The following is a 25523-nucleotide window of genomic DNA, read 5'->3' on the forward strand; positions in this document are numbered from 1 at the left end:
TTAATAGATTCATTGATACTGTACTTCAATTACCAGAACCCAATTAATATTTGTAAGTGAATTTTTTTAATTTTTTTTTTTTTTTAAGGAGACTCAGTTTATTTGATAGGTGCATGTCTGTGTAAACTCCATCTCATTAACAGAAGGGCAGGCACTGCATTAAATGTTGAAAGGTCAGTACTTGGGGCTGGAGGATTGGTTGAAATCTTGCATCATTATTGTTTTTGATTTTGCCACGTGCACTGTGGGGACTGATGATACAGCACACCAACATTCACCAAACTGCTTAATTCAAATTCAGTGTCTGCCAATACGAAGGACATTTACAAAAAACAAGAATTCATGCATTATATTAAAAAAATTATTTTCATCAACAATTTACATTTTTTCCCCCCCTTCAAATTCGTCTGAAGTAAAGCTTCTAGCAAATGTAGAGCGGGCTGGGGCAATTTTAATGCTCACGGAGACTTAAATCAGGGATGTGTTATCCGGTAGCTGTGAGGTTAGGAAAGCTGATAATACCTATTAATTTGGAGAGGCTTTTTAAAAAAAAGTCATTCGCGGTATGTGGGCTGGCATTTATTGGCCACCCTTCGTTGCCCCCAGAAGGATGGTAGGTTTCCTTACCTAAAGGACATTAAGTGAATCAGTTTTTTTCAAATGACAATCCAACAGCTTCATGGTCACTTTAACTGATACCAGCTTTTTATTTCCAGATATTAAAAAAAACCTGAAATCCAATTGGTCAAACTTCGACGGTTACTTGAATTCACATGTTCCAGATTATTAGTCTGGAATATTAACCTATTGTCCTTAACATCACATGTTGGTGATTCAATGCAATCTTTCAACGTCAATCACATCACTACAATGCAAATCAAGTCACTGTGCTGCACATTTTGTATGAAACTGTCGGGGGGGGGGGGGGAAGTGGACACAAAACTTCCGACAAGATTTTAGGGAGCTGCGACAGTCTCGCGAAATAAAACTGCATCAGATCGAACCTTAAACCAGGCCGAATTCTCAATAGCACGTGTACAGCAGGGAGATAAACCTGGAAATATAATAAAGTAAACTTTACTGCACACAATCACGATGTAGGTCAGGAGACAAACAGAACTAAATTATACCCTTCTACCTCACCGCAGTCTCCCTGACACTGCCGGTAAAATGTTACTAAAACTTACACAAAATCAAAGAAGTACCTTTATAACAGAGGCTCACAGACTTTTCCATGTGATGCTTGTGGAAGGTGGGGGTTTGCAGAACACAGTACAATGGCTCTAGATTAACTCCATGTGTAGTCTTTTTCAATGGAATGTATCAATGCAACAGGAATGAAACCAGCCACCAGATGTGTGCAGTTCTACCATGTGGCACGCATTCGGCACATCTTTGTTATAATAAATTCCAAAATGTTAATACATCCCTGCTGCGTAATCTATAGAAAAGATGGGAGAATTAGAAGACAAATTTCATCTCGAGGGCTGGATGATAAATGAATCAATTGAAGTTGACTCTTATGATGCCTTTCGGCTTATGAAGCTATTGGATTTCTCGCCACCCAGAACTGAATTACAGTCTCTTCTAGACTATCCACATTAGGAGATTATCAATTAATTTGAGCTAAATCTGCAATCCTGGTAGCAAAGAAGGGGGTTTTCTTTGGACCTAAATGACATTCAGGTAATATGCGGCACAAGTATGTCATAATTAATTGTGCTTTTGTTAAATTATTAGTGCAAAGCTTTACGGGATTCAAACAAACCAACTCAAAAGGTCTACAGTTCACAACTGAGCAGCAATCTCATGTAAAACCTGTGCTCCACTAAACACTGCAGCTATAGGAAGAGAAGTAATCTCAGCTCGTTGAATTGGTTGATGGAATTCCTCACAGCTTTCATTTGATAAGATTCCTGCATCACCACGGCCTGAAACACAGTTCCTTTACTGCACTTGCAGTTTTTGTTTAACACTATTCTTTAAGTATTTCTTTTTTATTCAAATTCTCAAAACTGCTGTGCTGGGATTTGAACTTTTGTTCACTGGATCATTAGTCCAGGCCTCTGGTTTACTAGTCCAGTAATATAACCACTACACTACCGTACTCACTTGTGAAATGCAGTTTAAGCAGTCAAAACCCAGTTGTTGGTGGGTATGGGCCCCACAGCATAATGTCACTCGGATGCCAAAAATATTACTGTTGTGTTTAAGAAGAAAACCTCTCACTGGTGCAGCATCTCAGTTTGGGACTAAAGAATGTGGGTTAGGCAGAGTAAAGTGAGCTTTGTACATGTCGGAGCTACACCTTGGCGACGAGTACTTGATCTTGCATGGCTGACAGAAGTGGAAAAATTATGCTGTTCACCATAACTGGCATCTTATGAAGGCAACTTTCATGAGCTGAAAAGTCCGATGTTTTGTGGTTTTAATGAAAAAAAAATCTTCTATTTTTGAAATAAGTTCTCCAAAAAATTCAAAGGTTGATAAGAGAATGGTCAAAGATGGTGTCTATCAGCAACTGTCAATAAATTAACACGTTTGGTGATGCTGAGAGAAAGCTGAGCTCTGAACAGTTGTCTGAAGCAAATCGAATGACACCAAGCAGAACATAAGATAGCAGTTAGGTCAAATCTTGGTCTAAGTGCAATAACAAAGGCCAAGGGGGAAATCTGGGTGCAGGCCACGAGACACACACAGAATGCTCAAAGAGTTAGTGCCTCCGCATTCGAAGCACTACGAGGACCATCGACCTGGACCCAAAAGATTATCCAATAAAGGTGATGGTCCCCCAAGTGCTATATGACAGGGTTCAAGAACCAACTGAAAACCAAAGCAGCTAAAGAACGAAAGAAAAGAAAGACTTGCATTTATATAGCATCTTTCACGACCACCGGATGTCTCAAAGCGCTTTACAGCCAATGAAGTACATTTTGGAGTGTAGTCACTGTTGTAATGTGGGAAGCGCGGCCACCAATTTGCGCACAGCAAGCTCCCACAAACAGCAATGTGATAATGGCCAGATGATCTGTTTTTGTTGTGTTAGTTGAGGGATAAATATTGGCCAGGACACCGGGGATAACTCCTCTGCTCTTCTTCGAAATAGTGCCACGGGATCTTTTACGTCCTCCCGAGAGCGCAGACGGGACCTTGGTTTAACGTCCCATCCAAAAGACAGCACCTCCGACAGTGCAGCACTCCCTCAGCACTGCACTGGAGTGTCAGCCTAGCTTTATGTGCTCGAGTCCCTGGAGTGGGACTTGAACCCACAACCTTCTGACTCAGAACACCAAGCACAGCAGTACACCTTGCCCCCTGGACAAATTCATGGTATGCTCTTGAGATTCATACATACATACATAACACAGCAAGAGAAAGTCAAGGAGGAGACCAAACCTTGTCCCTCTAGTGCTCTGACGCAACAAGCTGAGCATCAATTGCATTTTGAACTCCCCGACCTTATCCATATTATTCCAAATATTTATCATTCATTGATAAAGAAACTTTCCCCCCAAATACATCAGTCTTAAATTTGCTTCCATTTAAATTTACTTCTTTCGATCCCGCTGTCCTGACTTGAAGTAATATTCCAGGGACAATAACTTTCAATATTTTTAAGCTACCCGATGAGATCAGTCATCAATCATGGCTTTGGGCTTAATCTTCTCTAATTTTTCCTCATAGCTCATCCTCTTTACACTCAGGGAACATTCTTGTTCTTCTTCACACTCTTCCCCCATGCAGGAATGTCTAGAGAGGGGTCACATGAATCGCCAACCTCTTATAAATACCTTTTGCCACTGGATGTCGGACGTTAAACATTGGCTGCATTAAGTGGCAATGCCTCAGAATTGAAAGCCTCTGGATTGAAGTGTGCCACAAAATTGCAAATGTACGCCGTAGATTTGTTTTGCTGAGCAGTCCACATATTAAGAGGCTTAAGGCAGGTAGAGCAGTAAACTTAGACAGCAGGGGGAGAAATAACCTCTCAAAGGTGAATGAGCTGGATACCAATTTCAAAAATGGCCAACTCCTCGAAAGGGGCAGCCAGATTGAAAAGGATGGCATACAGGAAAAAAGGGTAGAGATTGCAGTTTTCAGAAAATAGGGCCACTTGTGTCCAATATGGAGTCACCAGAAAGGGTCCATGTCCACTCACTCAGATGAGAATTGAGAAGACCATGGGGTTATTTTAACCTAAAGTGAAATCGGGCGGGACGTAGAACAGGTCTGAGCCAGTCAGTGTCCCGCCGGGGGGGGGGGGGGGGGGGGGTGGTTAGGTTAAAATGGCACCCCAAGATTCTAAAAAAAAAAAGGCTTGTGCGGTGCAATAGAGAGAGAACTGGGAAAGGCTGAAATCTAATGTGTGCTTTGGTGGACAAGGCAGCCCGCCAAAAATACAATTTCATAAATTCAGCTTTTGTATGAAAATGTCATAAGGTGACAAAATGTCGTGAATTCTGAAGCTCGACTTTACAAAAGAGTTAGCACAAAAGCAGCTCGGGAAATTTCAAACACTGGGAAAGACCATTTGACGGAGCAATGCTGCTCCATTTCAGCTGATCTCAACCCTGCCTTCCCATGCCCATCCTCGCTTTCCACCAGGAGCGCATCCAGCAATTATTTTATTGAATACAAAAGCAAAATACTGCGGATGCTGGAAATCTGAAATAAAAACAGAAAATGTTGGAAATACTCAGATGATCAGGCAGCATCTGTGGAGAGAGAAACAGAGTTAACGTTTCAGGTCGATGATCCTTCGTCAGAACTGGAAAAAAAGCTGGAGATGGAACAGGTTTTTATGCAAGTGCAGGGGCAGGGAAAGGGAGGAGGGGAGGAAAGAACAAAAGGGAAGGTCTGTGATAGGATGGAAGGCAGGAGAGATTAAATGACAAAAGGGATGATGGTGCAAGGCAAAAGGAGAAGGTAATGGGACAAGTTAAGAAACAAAAGATGACTCTAGATAAAGTGCAAATGGCAATGGCAGAATGATCGACAGCTGTCATGTGAGAGAGAAAAAAAATTGAAAAAAAGAGAGATAGGGGCCGAGGTTATGGTTTGAAACTGTTGAACTCGATGTTGAGTCCAGAAGGCTGTAAAGTGCCTAATCGAAAGATGAGGTGCTGTTCCTCGAGCTTCATTGGAACAGTGTAAGAGGCTGAGGATGGAGAGGTTATTTTATTTGCTTCGCTGATCTTTCCTGGTAATTCGTTCCAAATGCCAATTCCCTATTTACAAATAATTTCTAAATTGCAATCCCTGGCCTTGGGACCCTTCGTAATCTGTCTGAACTGCATCAGTGTGGAGCAATTTTGCATTGTAGGTATAAAACTCGCCATTTAAATCAAAATTACACTGCAAAGCAAGAGAAAATGCCAGATTCAGTAACGGAACCTGACTGTTTGAAGAGAGAGACCAGCAGTTGGGTTAAGTCCAGAACCAAGTTTTTAAAACATCGTTGATGCCGTTACTTTATGTTCTGTTCTTTCAGCTGCAGCTTTGTGGAAAAAACAAACCTGGGGCATTTCCACGAGATGTCTTTCATCATCCGTGGAAACTAGAGTTGGCAGGCAGGTTGCCAAGCTGGACAAACACCCACATAAATTTTGCCTGTCCTTGTACAGCCTACGTTGTTCCATGGAACACACAAGGATATGTTATTGTTTCAGATAAATGTTTTTTTTCCCCCCCCAAAGCAAATTTTCCTTTTTAAAATAAATTTTGCAGACATTTAAAAAAAAAATTCTAACCTATTAGTCATTGAGCAAGTGTCCAAATGAAACTTGAGTGCCACAGACGGTTTTAAAGTCTGACACAATTTTTCCCAAATTACATAGAACGTACAGCACAGAAACCGGTCATTCAGCCTCCATGTTCCACATGAGCCTCCTCCCAACCCTCTTCATCTAACCCTACAAGCATACCCTTCTATTCCTTTCTCCCTCATGTGCATCTATCCTCCCCTTAAATGCATCTAAACTATTCACCTCAACTACTCCATGCAGTCGCAAGTTCTCACCACTCTCTGGATAAAGAAGTTCCTCTTGAATTCCCTATTGGATTTATTAGTGACTATATTTATGGCCTGCAGTTTTGGTCTCCCCCACAAGTGGAAACATTTTCTCTTGCATCTACATCTCAACATACCAGTGGTTACTATAGCAACCTTTTAGAGCGCAGAATTTGATTTGCGGCTTGAAAGAAATGTGCGACTTCAGTGATAGCTGGAGCACAAATGTTTTCATTCCTTCCCCGTCTGTGAATTCCAGGTGCTGATCAGAAGGCGTATGCCAGATTAATTAACCCATCCACAGACAATGCCCTCGCAAACAGAACAGGATCAGTTTTATTGGCTCGGTAAAAACCTCGTTTAGATTGGGCGATGCAAAGCGCAAATAATGGGTTCATTTAAATGCACTTCTGGTGAGACTTGGCGTGTGCGCAAATGGAATCACAACAGAATGCGACAGAGGAAATGGCATCCCGTAGTCAGTAAAAAAAAAAAAAAAAATTTGCTCAGCCGTTTCCTTCTTGGGTGTCCCATTTCCCAGCTAGTCGCCAATTGTTCAGGATTGTCCTGGAGCCTCCAGGAATTAAGAATCAACCTCCAGGACACTGCTGCAAGCAACTCGGGAGAACAATCATAGCCGCTTTAAAAAAGTGTGATTTTTCCATTTTCTTTGAAAACCCTTGACTATTAGTTCTAAAAATATTGGGCGATATGGATAAAAACTGTGAGTGAACCATCCAATCAGGTGACGAAGAGCCTGCCTGCTTTTCAATTGGCGGGGGAAGGCGGCGAGTCGAGGTTGGACGGGTCGATTGACCAATGGCGGGGGAAGGCGGTGAGTCAAGGATGGACAGGTTGATTGACCGATGGCGGGGGAAGGCGGTGTGGAGGTTAGACGGGTCGATTGACCGATGGCGGGGGAAGGCGGTGTGGAGGTTAGACGGGTCGATTGACCGATGGCGGGGGAAGGCGGTGAGTCGAGGTTGGACGGGTCGATTGACCGATGGCGGGGGAAGGCGGTGAGTCGAGGTTGGACGGGTCGATTGACCGATGGCGGGGGAAGGCGGTGAGTCGAGGATGGACGGGTCGATTGACCGATGGCGGGGGAAGGCGGTGAGTCGAGGATGGACGGGTCGATTGACCGATGGCGGGGGAAGGCGGTGCGGAGGATGGACGGGTCGATTGACCGATGGCGGGGGAAGGCGGTGAGTCGAGGATGGACGGGTCGATTGACCGATGGCGGGGGAAGGCGGTGAGTCGAGGATGGACGGGTCGATTGACCGATGGCGGGGGAAGGCGGTGAGTCGAGGTTGGACGGGTCGATTGACCGATGGCGGGGGAAGGCGGTGAGTCGAGGTTGGACGGGTCGATTGACCGATGGCGGGGGAAGGCGGTGAGTCGAGGTTGGACGGGTCGATTGACCGATGGCGGGGGAAGACGGTGAGTCGAGGTTGGACGGGTCGATTGACCGATGGCGGGGGAAGGCGGTGAGTCGAGGTTGGACGGGTCGATTGACCGATGGCGGGGGAAGGCGGTGAGTCGAGGATGGACGGGTCGATTGACCGATGGCGGGGGAAGGCGGTGCGGAGGATGGACGGGTCGATTGACCGATGGCGGGGGAAGACGGTGAGTCGAGGATGGACGGGTCGATTGACCGATGGCGGGGGAAGACGGTGAGTCGAGGATGGACAGGTCGATTGACCGATGGCGGGGGAAGGCGGCGAGTCGAGGTTGGACGGGTCGATTGACCGATGGCGGGGGAAGGCGGTGAGTCGAGGTTGGACGGGTCGATTGACCGATGGCGGGGGAAGGCGGTGAGTCGAGGATGGACGGGTCGATTGACCGATGGCGGGGAAAGACGGTGAGTCGAGGATGGACGGGTCGATTGACCGATGGCGGGGGAAGGCGGTGAGTCGAGGATGGACGGGTCGATTGACCGATGGCGGGGAAAGACGGTGAGTCGAGGATGGACGGGTCGATTGACCGATGGCGGGGGAAGGCGGTGAGTCGAGGATGGACGGGTCGATTGACCGATGGCGGGGGAAGGCGGTGCGGAGGTTGGACGGGTCGATTGACCGATGGCGGGGGAAGGCGGTGCGGAGGTTGGACGGGGTCGATTGACCGATGGCGGGGGAAGACGGTGAGTCGAGGGTGGACGGGTCGATTGACCGATGGCGGGGGAAGACGGTGAGTCGAGGATGGACAGGTCGATTGACCGATGGCGGGGGAAGACGGTGAGTCGAGGTTGGACGGGTCGATTGACCGATGGCGGGGGAAGGCGGTGAGTCGAGGATGGACGGGTCGATTGACCGATGGCGGGGGAAGGCGGTGCGGAGGTTGGACGGGGTCGATTGACCGATGGCAGGGGAAGGCGGTGCGGAGGTTGGACGGGGTCGATTGACCGATGGCGGGGGAAGACGGTGAGTCGAGGGTGGACGGGTCGATTGACCGATGGCGGGGGAAGGCGGTGAGTCGAGGATGGACGGGTCGATTGACCGATGGCGGGGGAAGACGGTGAGTCGAGGTTGGACGGGTCGATTGACCGATGGCGGGGGAAGGCGGTGAGTCGAGGATGGACAGGTCGATTGACCGATGGCGGGGGAAGACGGTGAGTCGAGGTTGGACGGGTCGATTGACCGATGGCGGGGGAAGACGGTGAGTCGAGGATGGACGGGTCGATTGACCGATGGCGGGGGAAGACGGTGCGGAGGTTGGACGGGTCGATTGACCGATGGCGGGGGAAGACAGTGAGTCGAGGATGGACGGGTCGATTGACCGATGGCGGGGGAAGGCGGTGAGTCGAGGATGGACGGGTCGATTGACCGATGGCGGGGAAAGACGGTGAGTCGAGGATGGACGGGTCGATTGACCGATGGCGGGGGAAGACGGTGAGTCGAGGATGGACGGGTCGATTGACCGATGGCGGGGGAAGACGGTGAGTCGAGGATGGACGGGTCGATTGACCGATGGCGGGGGAAGACGGTGAGTCGAGGATGGACGGGTCGATTGACCGATGGCGGGGGAAGACGGTGAGTCGAGGATGGACGGGTCGATTGAGCGATGGCGGGGGAAGACGGTGCGGAGGTTGGACGGGTCGATTGACCGATGGCGGGGGAAGACGGTGAGTCGAGGATGGACGGGTCGATTGACCGATGGCGGGGGAAGACGGTGAGTCGAGGATGGACGGGTCGATTGACCGATGGCGGGGGAAGACAGTGCGGAGGTTGGACGGGTCGATTGACCGATGGCGGGGGAAGGCGGTGCGGAGGTTGGACGGGTCGATTGACCGATGGCGGGGGAAGACGGTGAGTCGAGGATGGACGGGTCGATTGACCGATGGCGGGGGAAGGCAGTGCGGAGGTTGGACGGGTCGATTGACCGATGGCGGGGGAAGGCGGTGAGTCGAGGATGGACGGGTCGATTGACCGATGGCGGGGGAAGGCGGTGAGTCGAGGATGGACGGGTCGATTGACCGATGGCGGGGGAAGGCGGTGAGTCGAGGTTGGACGGGTCGATTGACCGATGGCGGGGGAAGGCGGTGAGTCGAGGTTGGACGGGTCGATTGACCGATGGCGGGGGAAGGCGGTGAGTCGAGGTTGGACGGGTCGATTGACCGATGGCGGGGGAAGGCGGTGAGTCGAGGATGGACGGGTCGATTGACCGATGGCGGGGGAAGACGGTGAGTCGAGGTTGGACGGGTCGATTGACCGATGGCGGGGGAAGGCGGTGAGTCGAGGTTGGACGGGTCGATTGACCGATGGCGGGGGAAGACGGTGCGGAGGTTGGACGGGTCGATTGACCGATGGCGGGGGAAGACGGTGCGGAGGTTGGACGGGTCGATTGACCGATGGCGGGGGAAGGCGGTGCGGAGGTTGGACGGGTCGATTGACCGATGGCGGGGGAAGGCAGTGCGGAGGTTGGACGGGTCGATTGACCGATGGCGGGGGAAGACGGTGCGGAGGTTGGACGGGTCGATTGACCAATGGCGGGGGCGGGGCAGTTGACGGCGGGATGTCATGTGATGAAACCTGCAGGACTATGCCCAGAGTTGGCCACCCGATTCACAGTAAATATCTCCCCTCTCAATAAGCACAAACATTTACAAAACAAGTTTAAAAATAATTTAAAAATTGACACAGTAATGAACTGTTGATCATTTGATTAACCGTCATTGACCATAATACATTGATGTTAAGTCATCGCTCATTAACAGCAAACACCACACTGGCTGGGTATCCACCATGACAGCTGTAGCCATGCAAATAAAAATGAAACCGACCTTGGGAATGTAACAGTTTTTAATTAGAATACGAGTGTGATTTCAGCTCAGATCCTAACTCAGGATTTACAAGACCAACAACTTGCATTTATATAGCAGCGCTTTTAACGTAGGAAAATGTCCCAAGGCGCTTCACAGGAGACAAAAATGGACACTGACTCAAAAGGAGGTGGGTTTAAGACAGGTGGCTAAAAGCTTGGTCAAAGAGCTAGGTTTTAAGCAGGGTCTTGAAGGAGGGAATTCCAGAGCTTATGACGTTGAAGGCACGGCTGCCAATGGTGTAACAACGGGAATGGGGGACACACAAGAGGCCAGAGTTGGAGGAACGCATAAATCATGGAGGGTTGCAGGGCTGGAGGTGGCTATAGAGATAGGGAGGGGAGAGGCCATGGAGGGAATTGAACACGAGGGTGAGAATTTTTAAACCAAGGCGTTGGTGGACTGGACACCAACATAGATCAGTGAACAAAGGGCTGATAAATGAGTGAGACTTGGTGCGGGACATAATTAGATGACAATAAAACCCTCAAATGCTTCATTTTTGTCATTCAGGATTTTGTGTGACCTCTTCTCCGATTACTGCCTTGCACTCGCTCCTAGGTAATCTTTAAACCTCATTTTTAATTTTACAGCAATATTCAACATGTGGTGTGAGGTAGGAGAGGGGTTTGAAGACAAGAATACAAAAACGTTAAAACTATTACAATAGCAAAATACTGCGGATGCTGGAAATCTGAAACAACAACAGAAAATGCTGGAAATACTCAGCAGGCAACTATGGTGGTGGAGGTGGATGACAATTCCAGTCGGCAAAATTCACCAATTGCAGTAAGACGCTGCAGGAGTGACGTTCGGGCCCCAGGAGGATCCAATCCCAATGACCGGCCGCTGCTGGCAGCATTGGTCAGTCCAAACAGGCTGAGCTCTTGGATTAACGTATTCCGATTCTACACGACTGGTCCATATGGATCTTCCCATCATCGCCGACATCGGGTGGGGGGGCTCGACCGTATCCGGTCCCCGAACTGAGTCTTTGCACGGGGCTCTGGCAAGGCAAACACCACCCGTGAAGCGCTGTTGGAATGGAGATTGGGTCAGGGATACAGCAACACCGCAGTCCCAATTGTCCAACATACACGTCCTTCAAGTACGGCTCCCCACGGGGAGTGGCGAATTGACCCTATTGAGTTGATTGTCACAGCACTAATCCGCGCCACACAAGAGTCAAAAACATGGTTAAATGCCTTTGCACTACAGGCCCCTTCCCCAACACACACGCAGAGCAAACATTTCTGGCACAGTAGTGATAAGCTGATTGTCCATCTTTAATTGTGCCAAATGCAACACAATTCAGCGATGACAAAAATCGGCCATCATCTTAATAAAATCCATAGTTTTTTTCTATTAACATGATTCTCAGCTTTACAGTCTCTTGCTGCATCGTAGCTATCAGCCATCTCTTATTTTAAAAAACAATTAAACACGCATGGCCCCAAAGTTTACCTCTTTTGTGAGCATCCATTTTTTTTATTCGTTCCTGGGATGTGAGCGTCGCTGGCAAAGCCAGCATTTATTGCCCATCCCTAGTTGCCCTCGAGAAGGTGGTGGTGAGCCGCGTTTTTGAACCGCTGCAGTCCATGTGGTGAAGGTACTCCCACAGTGCTGTTAGAGGGGGAGTTCCAGGATTTTGACCCAGTGACAATGAAGGAACAGCGATATATTTCCAAGTCAGGATGGTGTGTGACTTGGAGGTGATGGTGTTGCCCTTGTCCTTCTAGGTGGCAGAGGTTGCAGGTTTGGGAGGTGCTGCCGATGAAGCATTGGCATCACTGCAGCCATGGTACGCCGGTGGTTGAGGGAGTGAATGTTTAAGATGGTGGATGGGGTGCCAATCAAGCGGGCTGCTTTGTCTTGGATGTTGTTGAGCTTCTTGCATGTTGTTGAAGCTGCACTCATCCAGGCAAGTGGAGAGTATTCCATCACACTCCTTACTTGTTCCTTGTAGATGGTTGAAAGGCTTTGGGGAGTCAGGTGGTGAGACACTCGCTGTAATGATCAGTAACATGTCATTCTAGAATAGTACACTAGGTGGAGCTGTATGTTTAGTAGTGGGCTACCCACAAGGCAGTAGTCAAGATGGATGCCTGTATACTAGTCCACATGGCTGAATAAATGACTAGCTCAAGCTAGCTGTTCATAATGAAAATGTCTATTTATTTATATGAACATAATAATAACAACTTGCTACACAACACCCAGCCTCTGACCTGCTCTTGTTGCCACAGTATTTAAGTGGCTGGTCCAGTTAAGTTTCTGGTCAATGGTGACCCCCAGGATATTGATGGTGGGGGATTGTGTGATGGTAATGCTGTTAAAAGGTCAAGGGGGCGGTGGTTAGACTCTCGCTTGTTGGAGATAGTCATTGCCTGGCATTTGTGTGGCACAAATGTGACCTACCACTTATCAGCCCAAGCCTGAATGTCGTCCAGGTCTTGCTGTATGTGGGTATGGACTGCTTCATTATCCGAGGAGTTGCAAATGACACTGAACACTGTGCAGTCATCAGTGAACATCCCCACTTCTGACCTTATGATGGAGGGAAGGTCATTGATGAAGCAACTGAAGATGGTTGGGCCTAGGACACTGCCCTGAGGAACTCCTGCAGCGATGTCCTGGGGCTCAGATGATTGACCTCCAACAGCCACAACCATCTTCCTTTGTGCCAGATATGACTCAAGCCAGTGGAGAGTTTCTCCCAATTCCCATGGATTTCAGTTATACTAGGGTTCCTCGATGCCACACTGTCAAATGCTGCCTTGATGTCAAGTGCAGTCACTCTCACTTCACCTCTGGAATTCAGCTCTTTTGTCCATGTTTGGACCAAGGTTGTAATGAGGTCTGGAGCAGAGTGGTCCTGGTGGAACCCAAACTGGGCATCAATGAGCAGGTTATTGGTGAGTAAGTGCTGCTTGATAGCACTGTCGACAACACCTTCCATCACTTTGCTGATGATTGAGAGTAGACTGATGGGGCGGTAATTGGCTGGATTGGATTTGTCCTGCTTTTTGTGGACAGGACATACCTGGGCAGTTTTCCACATTATCGGATGGATGCCAGTGTTATAGCTGTACTGGAACAGCTTGGCCAGAGGCGGTTAGTTCTGGAGCACAAGTCTTCAGCATGATAGCTGGGATGTTGTCGGGGCCCACAGCCTTTGCTGTACCAGTGTGCTCAACCATTTCTTGACATCACGTGGAGTGAATCGAACTGGCTGAAGTCTAGCTTCTATGATGGTGGGGACCTCTGGAGGAGGCCGATATGGATCATCCACTCGGCACTTCTGGCTGAAGATGGTTGCAAACACTTCAGCCTTGTCTTTTGAACTCAGGGGCTGGGCTCCACCATCACAGAGAATGGGGATATTCATGGAGCCTCCTCCTCCTGTCAGTTGTTTAATGGTCCACCACCGTTCACGACTGGATGTGGCAGGACTGCAGAGCTTTGATCTGATCCGTTGATTGTGGGATTGCTTAGCCCTGTCTATAGCATGCTGCTTCCACTTTTTAGCATGCATGTAGTCCTGAGTTGCAGCTTCCCCAGGTTGGCACCACATTTTTAGGTATGCCTGGTGCTGCTCCTGGCATGCTCTTCTACACTCCTTATTGAACCAGGGTTGGTCCACTGGCTTGATGGTAACGGTAGAGTGAGGGATATGCTGGGCCATGTGGTGGAATACAATTCTGCTGCTGCTGATGGCCCACAGCCTCTCATGGATACCCAGTTTTGAGCTGCTAGATCTGTTCTGAATCTATCCCACTTAGCACGGTGGTAGTGCCACACAACATGGAGGTGTTCTCGGTGTGAAGACAGGACTTCATCTCCACAAGAACTGTGTGGTGGTCACTGCTACCAATACGGTCATGGACAGATGCATCTGCGACAGGTAGATTGGTGAGGACGCAGTCAAGTAGGTTTTTCCCCTCGTGTTGGTTCTCTCACCACCTGTCGCAGGTCCAGACTGGCAGCTATGTCCTTCAGGACTCGGCCAGCTCGGTCAGTAGTGGTGCTACCAAGCCACTCTTGGTGATGGACATTGAAGTCCCCCACCCAGAGTACATTCTGTGCCCTTGCTACTCTCAGTGCTTCTTCAAGTGGTGTTCAACATGGAGGAGTACTGATTCATCAGCTGAGGGAGGGCGGTAGGTGGTAATCAGCAGGAGGTTTCCCTGCCCATGCTTGACCTGAAGCCATGAGACTTCATGGGGTCTGGAGTCAATGTTGAGGACTCCCAGGGCCACTCCTCCCCGACTGTATACCACTGTGCCGCCACCCCTGGTGGGTCTGTCCTGCCGGTGGGATAGGACATACCCAGGGATGGTGATGGAGGAGTTTGGGACATTGGCTGTAAGGTATGATTCTGTGAGTATGACTGTGTCAGGCTGTTGCTCGACTAGTCTGTGGGACAGCTCTCCCAATTTTGGCACCATTCCCCAGATGTTGGTGAGGAGGACTTTACACGGTCGACTGGGCTGGGTGTGCCGTTGTCGTGTCCGTAGCCGGTGCAGAGGTCGATACCGGGTGGTCTGTCCATTTTTTAAATTCTTATTGTTTGTCGTAGTGTTTTTTTTTTAAACAACTGAGTGACTTGCTAGGCATTTCAGGGGGCAGTTAAGAGTCAAGCACATTGCTGTGGGACTGGAGTCACATATAGGTTGACATGAATCTCGTCATTCATGTGGAAAGACTTATGAAATAATACTGGGCGGCCTGCTGGTGGCGCTGTCCAGGGAGAGTATAAATACTCAGGCATGGGCCCAGCTTGCTCAGGACATTCTTTAACAGGAACTAGTGAAGGACACAACTAGATCTCCATGTTGAAAAACAGTTGATTAAAGCCTTGTTTAATACTCAGACCAAGTGCCTAGTAGTTTTCTTACATCATAGGCCAGACCAGGTAAGGACGGCAGATTTCTTTCCCTAAAAGGACATTCGTGAACCAGCTGGGTTTTTACGACAATCCGATAGTTTCACGGTCACCATTACTGATACTAGCTTTTTAATTCCAGATTTATTTAATTAACTGAATTTAAATTCTCCAGCTGCCATGGTGGGATTTGAACTCACGTCTCCGGATCATAAGTCCAGGCCTCTGGATTACTAGTCCAGTAACATGCTTCCTTTGTTGCTGCCAATGAACAGATTGGCTTTGGCCCAGTGATGTAATAGAAACACCTCATTGAATACAGATGTGGAGCAAAGGCCTACAGATCGAAGCAGCCTTCAAAATGTAAAACATCATGACAAATACTAAAATTAGCTCCATTATCTTCTCAATGATTTTGGTACCACCATACACTGCTCTTAATTTTAATTATTTCTCAATTCAAATTGAAACTATGCAAAAAAAAAAAACCCAGCTTCCTGTGCGGTTTAATGTCAATTGCTTAATTTGCGCTACTGCATAATTTTTTCAACAAAAAAATTTAAAATGTAGACTACACCTTTAGCTCTCTCAATGACTGCATCTACTAATCACAGATTTAAAAATTCCCGTGCCTTATTGACACTCAAAGCTGCAACGATTATTCAATACCTTGTACGCCACAATTATCAAAGAATTGTTGGTTAATCAGCACATTTTTTTTTTTTTTTTTTTTAAATAGACGTAAAAATATGACCCAAACATTTTTTTAAATATTCATTCCTGGGATGTGGGCGTCGCTGGCAAGGCCAGCATTTATTGTCCATCCCTAATTGCCCTCGAGAAGGTGGTGGTGAGCCGCCTTCTTGAACCAATGCGGTCCGTGTGGTGAAGATACTCACACAATGCCGTTAGGGAGGGAGTTCCAGGATTTTGACCCGGCAGTTCTTTTGAACAGCACTGATTTAGCAGAGGGCTACTTTCCGATCATGGTCATATTTGACCCAAAGCTGCAGTTTTATGGGACAGCAGCAGTATAACAAGGAGTTAGGTCCCCATTGGACTCCTGAGCATTCAAAAGCCAAGAGGTGCAAGGACAGGACTGCCCCTCTCCCGCCCCGAGGAGTCTTTTTCACAGCAGTCTGAGATCACACCAGTCGCAAGCTAACCTCAGCCTATCACAAAGCCACATGTTAAAAAAGTGCCCAGGTGAATCGTTGGACAGCTTAGAAACCTGGAAAACTACATATGGAACGCTGCTCCTGGGTGAGCTTCCCCAACATCAGACCTGAGTTTCAGTTGACTCAGCATCCTTAACCTTTTGGGGGGAAGAAAGTTCCAGATTCCCACCATCTTGTGTGTGGAAAAAGTGCTTCATAATTTCACTCCTAAATGGCCTAGCTCTAATTTTAAGATTATGCGCCTTGTCCTGGATCAATGGAGCGAGACCAGTTTATTACCATTGATGAGTTGATGGATACTGGATAATACAGCACAATATAATGCAATAAATGACATGGGGTGGGGGGGGACCAGATCTATTGACCTCTGTACTGATGGACAATGGAGGCATCATGCAAGAAGCAATAACAAGGGGCAGCTGTATCAAGAGTAGACAAAAAAAGTAATGTTTCCTCCCTGCACCAAAGACTGGAAACCCAACAAGAGTGAAATAGCACTTGGACACCTTTTACTGATTGAGAGAAGCGCTAATTGTAGGCTGTTACACACACGTTCACACCAGTACAATATGGCATAACAAGTCCAGAAATAAACCTTTACATAAGCACTGACTAAACAGTTGAGATAAGAGCGTTGTTAAATTAATGACTACAGTGGATACGATGGACTCCAGCACCCAATTTAGGAGCCCAACTGACCAATAGGGCAACTCCGTGGCTGCATCAACATCGTAGGGTTCAACTGGGGCTGGATCAAAAATCTCAGATGAAAGAGTTATTGGGGCCAACAGCAACAGCCAGGGTCTCAGTGTTTCACAACTGTTCTGTAGGTAGTGTGTGGGGGGGGGGGGGGGGGGGGCGGCAGTGGTGGTGGTTCATTGTATTCGAATTACTAGCAACTAAAACTTGTTTTAGTCAGTGGCAGGACAGCACATGGCCACAAATCGTCTCCTTCTGGCCCAATCTTGTCACGTGATTCTCAACATGAACTTGGACACGGAGGCTGAGCCAAATGGAGATACAGGAAACTTTCGATTTACCGGCACCTAAATAACAGGAAATCTCAGTTAACCAGCAAAATTCAGGAGTAGGTTCAGGTAAGTTTTATTACTTGCCTTCCTCCATCTGTTGCTGTGCAATGGTGTGGCTGCAGCTGTTGCTAAGCTACAGAGACGCTTGGAACTTGTGACCATTGTTCTGAACCTGTTGCTAAGCAACAGGGTTTGTTGCTTTATACGGAGCTCTCAGCTCCGTATCTTTTACTATAGCTTTCGGTTATCCGGAATTTTTGATGAACCGGCACCACGTCGGTCCCGGATAAAAAAAAGTTTCCTGTAGTGACAATTTGCTGTTCTGAAGGAGGAGTAAACGGGTTGAAAAGGTTTTTTTTTTTTTTTTTTTTATAAAGTTATTAACTATTAGAATACAATGGGATTGAGGCGGCATTCTGCCCCTCTCCCTCCCCCAGCTTGGCCTGGAGCCCATTACAGCATCACAATATGGTCATCTAGGCCAAAGAACTAGGCAGCTGCATCAGGACAGGCCAGGCCAGAAATACATGGTACACAAGGAAATAAATGAGTAGCACAGAAGATGATATAGTAGGGAATAATATCAAGTCCAGACAAGATGGAACGATCACAATACAGTCATTTAAGAGATTTGATTAAATCAGAGGCAGTATGGTTAAAATTGACAAAAGATTGGAGTTAACAGTCATAATATAGAACCTAAAGGTCACCGTGATCAGATTTGTTGGCGTTCCAGTATTACATTTAAAAAAATTAATTCGTAGGATGTGGGCATTGCAGGCAAGGCTGGCATTTTTGGCCATCCCTAGTTGCCCTTGAGAAGGTGGTGGTAGTGGACCTTCTTGAACCACTGCAGTCAGTGTGGTGAAGGTGCTCCTATAATGCTGTTAAAACAGGAGTTCCAAGATTTTGATCCAGCGACGATGATGGAACAACACTACATGTCCAAGTCAGCATGGTGTGGGGCTTGGAAGTAAACTTGCAGTTGGTGGTGTTCCCATACATCTGCTGCCCATGTCCTTCTAGGTGGTGGAGGGCGTGAGTTTGAGAGATGCTGCCGAAGAAACCTTGGCGAGTTGCTGCAGTTCATCCAGTAGATGGTACACACTGTAGCCACGTTGAGCCGGTGGTGGAGGGAGTGGATGTTTAAGGTGGTGGATAAACTACCAATCAGGTGGAGTACTTTGTCCTGATGGTGTTGAACTTGAAGTGTTGTTGCAGCTGCATCCATGCAGGCAAGTGGAGAGTATTCCGTCACACTCCTAACTGGTTTCTTGTAGGTGGTGGAGAGGCTTTGGAGAGTCAGCAAGTGAGTCACTCGCTGCAGAATACCCAGCCTCTGACCTGCTCTAGTAGTCACCGTATTTATGTGCCTGGTTCAGTTGAGCTTCTTGTCAATGGTGATCCCAGGATATTGATGTTGAGGGATTCGACAACGGTAATGCCACTGACCGTTAAGGTGAGGTGGTAGTCTCTCTCTCTCTTGTTGGAGATGATCATCTCCTAGCACATGTGGGGCTAGTCTCTCTCTTGTTGGAGACGATCATCTCCTAGCACATGTGTGGCACTAATGTTACTTGCTATCAGCTCAAACCCGGATGTTGGCCAGATCTTGCTGTATGTGGTCCATGGACTGCTTCATTATCCAAGGAATTGCAAATGGAACTGAACACTGCAATCATCAGCGGACATCCCCACTTCTGATGGAGGGAAAGTAATTTATGAAGCAGCTGAAGATGGTTGGGCCTAAGACACTGCCCTGAGGAACTCCTGCAACAATGTCCTGGGGCCGAGATGATTGGCCTCCCAACAACCACAACCATCTTTCTTTGTGCTAGGTACGACTCCAGCCACTGGAGAGTGGTCCCCTTGACCTCAGTTTTACTAGGGCTCTTGGTATTACACTTGTTTGAATACTGTCTGGATGTCAAAGGCAGTCACTCTTACCGCACTTCTGAGCAGTATGTTCCTGGTAGAATCTAAACTGAGCATTGGTGAGCAGGTTATTGGTGAGCAAGTGCCACTTGATAACACTTGACGACTCCTTCCATCACTTTGCTGATGATTGAGAGTAGACGGATAGAACAGTCATTGGCCAGGTTGGATTTGTCCTGCTTTTTTTGACAGGATATACCTGGGCAATTTTCCACATTGTCAGGTAGATGCCAGTGCTGCAGCTGTACTGAAACAGCTTGGCTAGAGGCGCGGCTAGTTCTGGAGCACAAGTCTTCAGCGCGATAGTCGGGACATTGTCAGGGCCTTTGCCGTGTCTGGTGCGCTCAGCTGTTTCTTGACATGTGGCGTGAATCGAATTGGCTGAAGACTGGCTTCTGTGACGGTGGGGACCTCAGGAGGAGGCCGAGAAGGATCATCCACTTGGCCATGGTGAGACACTTACTCTAGTTAACCAAAAAGGGTTTACATATTTAATTGTGTGTGTAACATATACAGCATCTCTAACAAAGGAAGGAATTTTTCTTCGAACTATTTCGAGCACTGCAGTTAATCCTCTTCCTTGCACTAGCAGAAAATGACAACCACCTGTGCTGCTGTTGAAACAACTCTCAAAATACTCGCTGTTGCTATGAGATGCAATTGCAGCACAACCAATCATTCGGATGCGCACTCACCAAATGCTGTAAACCCGAAGAACCGTGCCTGTGCCCAAGACCCACATCTTGTTATTTCCCTATAATTTGAGCAGCAACTCCCCACTCATTGGAAGAGACGAACTCGGCAAATTGAAAGAGCTGCCGCACAATAGGCTGGGTACCTTACACTCACCTTTTGAAGGACACATCCACCTGTCCACTGGCATCTACCCGACAATGTGGAAAATTGCCCAGGTATATCCTGTCCAAAAAAAGCAGGACAAATCCAACCTGGCCAATGACTGTTCTATCCGCCTACTCTCAATCATCAGCAAAGTGATGGCAGGAGTAGTCAAGTGTTATCAAGTGGCACTTGCTCACCAATAACCTGCTCACCAATGCTCAGCTTAGATTCTACCAGGAACACGCTGCTCAGAAGTGCGGTAAGAGTGACTGCCTGTTCACTGCTCTCAACAGGCGCGCAGCACTACAGTCTTAGTGTATAATGCTTACTTACTTTTTCAATGAGATCAAGGTGTTGTTGGTGTCGTCAAGCTGCCCAATCGAACATACCCGACAAGATTATTCGACAATGATCGGAAGTATACTGATTTCGCACAAACCTCCATACTCGGTTCAGATGTTTTAAAAAAAGACCGCCCTCCGAACCCTGCGAAAGGGCACATTACAAGTATGTATGCAAACTTTATTATGCCCTCACACAAAATCAGTGCTTGGCCGTAAAGCACAGAGCTCAACCGTAATTGAATAGAAACATAGAAAAAAAATAGGAGCAGGAGTAGGCCATTCGAGCCTGCTCTGCCATTCAATATGATCATGGCTGATCCTCTATCTCAATACCACATTCTCTTCCCATACCCCTTGATACCTTTTGTGTCCAGAAATCTATCTATCTCCTTCTTAAATATATTCAGTGACTTGGCCTCCACAGCCTACTGTGGTAGAGAATTCCACAGGTTCAGGTGAAGAAATTACTCCTCATCTCAGTCCTAAATGTCCTACCCCGTATCCCGAGACTGTGACCTCTCGTTTTAGATCCCCCAGCCAGGGGAAACATCCTCCCTGCATCCAGTCTGTCTAGCCCTGTAATACTGTATAGCAATACAAATAGCAAGTGTCATAACATCACAAGGTAAGACCGTACAAAGGTTGTTTGGCCCATTTGTTCGCACCCTTCCAGATACCATCTTCCCGATACCATCTTCCCATAAAAGCATCGAGGGATTTCGTAAATGAGCCTAGTGTCCTGACCTCAAGCACATGGCAACCTGTTCCAGCCCATCACCCCTCCTCCCTGCCCACTCCCCCCACGTAAATAAACTCTTCCTGGTGTTTCTAAGACATACAGCAAGACTTTATTTATTTATTTATTTATTTATTTTTTTAAAAGGCAAACTCGTACAAGGTCAAATGACAAATGTAGCACAAGCAAGTCATACTTCAAGCAAAGGCGTAACAATGATCTCGCATCCCAGACGTTTCTGTCAGTGGCCTCACTATTGTGAATGTGCACTTTGATGATCCAGCACAGATGTGAGAATTAAACAGGTTTGAATTGGAGAGGCCAGGTTAGCCGCACATAACCCATAATGAGGAAATAATAGAACGTGTTGCATAGAGAGTTTGAATGTATTGGTGCAACGTGATTGAGAATGCTATATCCAGAAGCACTTTAACAAACCGAACTCAATACTGTAGCTCAGTCATGTGCTAGAATCATAACTCAGGCCTACAATGCATAACTGTCAAGACACATAACTCACTAACACAGGCAATCATTTTTCCCCGCAGAACAGTAGGTTCTGTTCTGTACCTCACTCCAATTAAGTACATTGGATACTGGGTTGTCAGACCATTTACAGAACGTGAGACTAAGCTTTCTTTGTGTGTGATGGGCAGCAGCAGCTAGTAAACCAACAATGAACAGAAGTGATCAGAAGAAGCAGACTGATGAATTACAGTAAACTGTATGTTAAGGTTGCATTGGCAGATGTTACTTAGGAATGATGGAGCCCCAATCATGACCAGCAAAACTAGATCCTGCATTTGAATGCTCCTGATCCACCTATACTGTCGCTATCGAGAACTGTAGAAATTACAGATCTAGTGTGCGCTTTATCTTACTGCACCACTACTACATTCCCCATAACCTATCCTGCACCAGGTCCTATTTGCTCATCACAACTGTCCGCACTGATCTACAATGCCTCCCAGTCTTTCAATGCTTCAAATTTAAAATTCTCATCCTCATGTTTAAATCCCTCCATGGCCTCATTCCTCCCCATCTCTGTAACCACCGACAGCCCTACAATTCCCCCCCCCCCCCCCCACCGAAACTTGCTGTTTTTCTGACTCCAGCCTCTCGTACGTCACCCCCTTTCTCTGACGACCATTGGAGGCTGTGCTTTCAGCTGCCTGGGCTCCATGCCCTCAAATTTCCTCCCCAAGCAACTAAGACTCTCCACCTCCCTCTCTCCTCCTTTAAGGCCCCACTACTTGGACCAAGCTCCTAGTCACCATTTTTAACAGTTCCTTCTTTGGCTCTGCATCTGTTCCCCCTCTCCCATGCCCCAGTGAAGCACCTTGGTACATTTTTCTATGTTCAAGGTCCAAGTGACTGCAACTCATTGTTGGATAGTGGGATAGACTTTTACTCATCTGTTTAGGACTGAAATAGTAAAAGAACTGTTGGTGGAGCTCCTTGACCTCGGTAATCAGGTTCGTTGGTTTATAGAAAGAAAGAAATGAATGACTTGCATTTCTATCACGCCTTTCACGACCACCGGACGTCTCAAAGCGCTTTACAGCCAACAAAGTACTTTTTGGCGTGTAGTCACTGTTGTAATGTGGGAAACACGGCAGGCCAATTTGCGCACAGCAAGCTCCCACAAACAGCAATGTGATAATGAGGGATAAATATTGACCAGGACACTGGGGATAACTCCCCTGCTCTTCTTCGAATAGTGCCATGGGATCTTTTTACGTCCACTATGAGAGATCAGATGGGGCCTCGGTTTATCGTCTCATCTGAAAGACGGCACCTCTGACAGTGCAGCACTCCCTCAGCACTGCACTGGAGTGTCAGCCTGGATTTTTGTGCTCAAGTCCCTGGAGTGGGATTTGAGCTCACAACCTTCTAACTCAAGAGGCGAGTGTGCTACCCACTGAGCCATGGCTGATACATTAAACATCATGGTAACCCAGCTACTGCAGAAACCTTCCGTGGAACAACAAATGCACAACCATGTCATTGGCACAAACCAAGTTTTACACTGCATGGCATTCTAGATCAGCCAAAACACAGGGCGATAATGTCAAGGCGAAGGGTCAAGGGGCCGTATGGCCTACTCCTGCTCTTATTACTTAGAAAAGGAGAGCATTTTGCAGTTGTAATTTCCCAAAGCAGCCTGCGCTAGCAAATGAGTGTGCACGAATGCCGTGAAACAAAGTATTTTTCTGGTTATATGCTCCAGAACACTACATCTGATTCTTTACCTGCAGGAAGGGTAACCAAATCTAGTAGAGTAAAAACAATACGTTATGAGTAATGCAGAAACAGTTTCAGTGCTTTCCCCATTCATTCATAGACTGCTGAATAAAACTGCCAACAAGTCTAATTGCCATCAGGAGATTAGCTTTTTGCTACAGACAAACAACAGAATCCAATACAAACTTGCTCCGATTCACTCAGAACCTGCCGTTTGTGGGAGCTTGCTGTGTGTAGATCAGCTGCCACGTTTCCTACATTATAACAGTGACTACACTTCAAAAGTACCTCATTGGCTGAAAAGTGCTTTGGGGCGCCTGGAGGTCATGAAAGGCGCCATATAAATGCAAGTTCTTTCTTTATATTTTTCTATTTTTAACTTCCTGCTGAAAACTTGTGCGGCAAATCAGTACACGGGCCAAGTGTAGAGATTTTTGCAGGTTTGGACCACTCCAAAAATTACTTGCCCTAAAAAAAGTGATTGCAAAAGGCAATCCAGCTAGTTTCCCCACCCTCCTCCTGCCCTCCATCCCCAAGCTAAAATGATCGCTAATGCACCATATTCCACTACCGTCAGCTTTTATCATCATCTCATCTCGGACACAGTCGCACTCTTCTAAAACCCAAATTGTTTCCAACAGGCCCCCGTTAATCTGGGACCTCTTAGTCACGTTGGGTTTCAGTGAAGTTACTGACGGCACGCTGGCTCCTTTCAAATAAAGACGACATTGAATTCAGTTACATCGTGGTGAATATCTGCTGACCTCAGGGACCTGGAGAACTATCCTTCTCTATATGAAGGGTTGAGCATGTGATCTGTTCTACTAAAAACTTGCATAAAAGTCATAAATCACAAATACTGTTCTGACTGTTATTTTAATGAAATAATCTGTGCATAATACCACAGGCATCCCCAAATGGTTAGAAGACATAGGCAGCTTTTCATAGTTGCTAAGCAATAAAAAAAAAATTACGGGCAGTATTAGGGCAGGATCGCCGACAAACTGTGCACTCAAGAGATCATATTCCTTCAGAATTGAAGTTACTTGAGGAGATGGGCTTCTGCTACAGTAACCCCAATGCAAAACATTGATAGTTCTGTAATAAATCACATTGGAGCGGGGTCTAGAGCAGTATAGGGAGGTTAACCAGAGAATAATAAAACAAAAATTGCAAGGCAGACGGCATCAGTCTAATGGACCCGCGCCAATCAATAAGTTAGCTTTTGCATTAGTGAAAATGGGCCAGAGGCTTCAAAATTAGACATTGAGAGATTTCTTTTAAATACTACCTAAATTAGTGTTATTTTCCTATAGTTTAGGTTTCCTACACCATTTCTCTGGCACAACAACAGGAGATGCTGGAAACACTCAGCAGATCTGGCAGCATCGTGGAGAGAGAAACAGAGTTAACGTTTCAGGTCAAGACCCTTCGTCAGAACTGGAAAAAGTTGGAGAAGTAACAGATTGTTAAGCAAGTGCAGGGGCAGGGAAAGGGAGGAGGAGAGGAAAGAGAAAAGGGAATGTCTGTGATAGGATGGAAGGCAGGAGGGATTAAAAGACAAAAGGGATGATGGTGCAAGGCAAAAAGAGATGGTAATGGGACAAGAAACAAACGATGACTCTAGATGAGGTGTAAATGGCAATGGCAGAATCATCAACAGCTGCCGTGAGAGAGAGAAGAAAATATAGGGGTCGAGGTTATAGTCTGAAATTGTTGAACTCGATGTTAAGTCCAGAAGGCTGTAAAGTGCCTAATCAAAAGATGAGGTGCTGTTCCTCGAGCTTACATTGAGCTTTGTTGGAACAGTGTAAGAGGCTGAGGACAGAGAGATCAGAGTGGGAGTGGAGCAGAGAATCAGAGTGGGAGTGGAGCAGAGAATTAAAGTGGCAGGCGACTGGAAGCTCGGGGTCACCCTTATGGACTGAATGGAGGTGTTCACCTCCGTTTCTCTGGCAATAGGCAGGGTTTGATTTATGTCAAGACCCCGCTCATTCCAGTT

General features: G+C 47.1%; 1 protein-coding gene across 16 annotated transcripts in view; it reads right to left on the reverse strand.

Annotated features, from left to right (window-relative positions):
• Window positions 1-25523, reverse strand: part of fynb (FYN proto-oncogene, Src family tyrosine kinase b) — a 278988-nt gene that overhangs the window by 108875 nt on the left and 144590 nt on the right. For 5 of the 16 annotated variants that reach the window (XM_085997839.1, XM_085997837.1, XM_085997830.1 and 2 more), the window contains one exon: window positions 1206-1441. The exons of the other annotated variants lie outside the window; for them this stretch is intronic. The gene's annotated coding sequence lies outside the window, so the exon portion shown is untranslated. The remainder of the gene's footprint in view (window positions 1-1205; window positions 1442-25523) is intronic. 16 annotated transcript variants of the gene reach the window in all.

This window comes from Somniosus microcephalus, chromosome 9, assembly GCF_052327205.1.
Source record: "Somniosus microcephalus isolate GS21.2 chromosome 9, FLI_Smic_1.0, whole genome shotgun sequence".
Taxonomy (NCBI): domain Eukaryota; kingdom Metazoa; phylum Chordata; class Chondrichthyes; order Squaliformes; family Somniosidae; genus Somniosus; species Somniosus microcephalus.